Below are 2,992 nucleotides of genomic sequence, written 5' to 3' on the forward strand. Positions count from 1 at the left end.
GTTAAATAAATTTGTTTAAATTTGACAAATCATCATATTCATAGAAATTACAATAATTGTTAAATAAAATTGTTAAAATATAGCCCAAAATTTATAGAAAACATTCCTTAAATATTTTTTACAAAAAAATAAAAATAAATAAATAAACCAAAGGTGGTGACAGACATAAGATCTTTCTATTTCTTTTTCTTTTCTTTTCGATAAATATTAAAAATTATTATTATTTTTTAAAAAATTTTAGGCATGATAATAAAAACACTTACAAGAATTAAAAGTTTTACCAATAATATTTTATTATAAATATTATTGTTAATAATAGGTTATTATTTGAATTTAAATTTAAAAAGAAAAAAGAAAAAAAGAGTAAGGGGTAACAAAAAAGTAAATTTTATATAAGAAAAAAGATATATCATCTTTAGGTAGAACAAAAAATCAAGCTCTACTATAGAGCATAACATTGAAAACTCATTTAATTTTAAGTCATAAAGTGAGTTTATTTGAGTATTGTTTTTAAAAATAATTTTTTTATTTTTAAAAATAGAAAAATATTGTTAGACATGACTGATATTTTTTTTATAGGAATAAATTTTTTGATAATTTGTTTTAGGAATCGATTACGTTTTAGGGATGTGTTTTAATTGTTTTTAGTTATTTTCACTTTTTTTTAAAACAATTTTAAAAATAATTATATAAATATAAAGAATAATTAAAAATAAAATTTATTTTTAAAAATATAAAAAGCCAGATTGAATATATATCAAGTTCCTAATCATTTTTAAAAATAAAAATAAAAAATAAAAATCTTTTTTCAAAGGTCTTCAATAGGCCCTCCCCCCTCAGTCATGCTACTGGATCAAAAGATAAAAATAAATAAATAAATTGAAAGCAAACAAAACCAGAAAGTAGGTGTAGATGATAAAGGTGAAATTAGGGAACCGACCTAATTGGACCAAGGACCAAAAGTTTGGTGCTTGAAAAGATTTCAACTTTAAATTAAATAAGGTGGGTTTAGGGCCAAGCAGGGATAATTACATGGGTCAGTTAGGAGACTGCAATCATCACTCCGGTTTCATCTTTGACCCTAAAAAGTCCCCCCTACACCAGCATGTCTGCCACGTGATACTCTCCCCACTGGATTTTACGTGCAACTCATCATGCCCACATTCCACTTCTATTTACATTTATTTACATTTTCTATTTTTAGTTTCAAAAATAAAAATAAGACAACAACCTGAAATGAAAAGCAAAAATATAATTTTTTTTTTTTTAATTTTGAAATTTTATATAAAATAATAAAATAAAAATATGGAAATAATACATCAAAAAATAAAAAAAAAAAAAAAAAAAACTCTTATTGGGTATGGTTAGTCAAGAGGGAATGAAGGATTAAAAAAAGAAAAAGGGAATGGGAATTCTTGGGAGTGCACCCGACAGCCCTGGGTAGCTCCAGAAGGCAAAAGCAATCAACTTTAGTAGAGAGGGAAAGAAAAAGGCTAAGATGCAAAGCATTCAAACCTGGCGGATAGAGATAAAAACTAACCAATAAATTTAGATTTGGTGGAAAATATACTTGGAAAGAAGGAAACACAGCCAGGAATATCCCTTATCACCTAATATTAAAATGGTTAGTGACATCTATGCTTTTACCTAAACTTGGGTAGAATATTTTGCATTTGTTTTCAAGGCATAAAGGGAAAGAGGATTGGTCATGGTGGCCGGCTGGCTCCAGTGTGAATCAATTCGCATTCAATATTGGATTCTGTGGGATTCATCATTTTTATTAAATGATGTCTCTTTTAGAAAGAGAGGAACTGGGCATTTACATTTATGCTTTAAAAAGAGAGAAAAAATTCCCTCTGGCCTGGCCTCTATAAATATCAGTTTCCACGGACGCCACATTCCGTGACCTTTCTCTGCCTCTCCCTTTCTCTTGCAGGTGCTGCCTTTTTTCAACTCATTTCCACTGAAGCAGGGAGAGGATTTTGGTGGTAGCTCCAAAAGGAAGAAGAAGAAGGAAAAAAAAAAAAAAAGAACAGAACAGAACAGAAAGGTGAAATGGGTTGTGCCTGGCTCCCTGTATGCCACACGTAGAGACCACTCCCTTTCCCGGATTGGCTATTTGCGGGTGGCGTGCGAGGAGCCAAGCATACCCACCATTCTTTCCTTCTCTATTTTTTCTCTTTTTTGTTCTCTGTTTGGCTTTTTTTAAAGCAACAATCACATCATTAGGCATATTCTTCTAACGCTGGGCATGTAAGTGTTAGCATTATACTTCAAACCATCCTTTAATTTAACACTGGGCATGCAGTGATTTTTTTTTTTTTTTTATTATTATTATTTTTTTTTGGATTTTTATTTTGAAGGGTTTGATTGTGGGTCGATTTCAATGGAAGGAGGCTTGGAGGAGTGTTAAAGGGGATGCAGCTTTATTGGCTTGGAAGGAAAGAGAAAGATTTGTGGAGGAATATTTTCCAACCCATCCAATCAACACCACCTTCGTAAATCCTGGATTCCATTCCATCTCTTTGCACAGAGGCATCGTGTTTTTTGGAATTTTTGTTCCCATTTTACCCTTTGTTCCCATATTTAAGGCAATTATTTTATGATTTATTTCCATTGCAATCATTATCATGGTTGCCAAATTGCATGGTCAGATCACTCACCTCCATTCACGCTCCTACCAAATGCTAATGGTCAAATTTGATTAGAGAAATTATTCACATAGTTTTACTTTTATTTATTACCCCTTTTAAAAATTACCTACAACATCAAAAGAAACAAGGCTATGTTTATATTCTTAAAATAAAAAAATTATTCCATTATTTATTTATTTAATAAAATAGGATTGAAAATAAATTGTCATTATTGTAAATTTATTTTTATATGATCCACCAAATTATTTGGTGTATTTATAAGATATTCAAAATATGTTTACAAGTCCAATAGGAAATTTGGGTTCAAAAGCAATACTAGAATGATTTTGCCATTACAT

At 29.8% G+C, this 2,992-nt stretch overlaps 1 long non-coding RNA gene and 1 other non-coding gene across 2 annotated transcripts; both read left to right on the forward strand.

Annotated features, from left to right (window-relative positions):
* Nucleotides 1-1,896: 1,896 nt before the first annotated feature.
* On the forward strand, nucleotides 1,897-2,626 carry LOC132254452 (uncharacterized). Its single transcript, XR_009466745.1, has 2 exons — nucleotides 1,897-2,253; nucleotides 2,364-2,626. It is a non-coding gene; the product is annotated as an uncharacterized LOC132254452 (long non-coding RNA).
* On the forward strand, nucleotides 2,054-2,159 carry MIR160C (microRNA MIR160c). Its single transcript, NR_127745.1, has one exon. It is a non-coding gene; the product is annotated as a microRNA MIR160c (primary transcript).
* Nucleotides 2,627-2,992: the final 366 nt, after the last annotated feature.

This window comes from Vitis vinifera, chromosome 10 (assembly GCF_030704535.1).
Source record: "Vitis vinifera cultivar Pinot Noir 40024 chromosome 10, ASM3070453v1".
NCBI lineage: Eukaryota > Viridiplantae > Streptophyta > Magnoliopsida > Vitales > Vitaceae > Vitis > Vitis vinifera.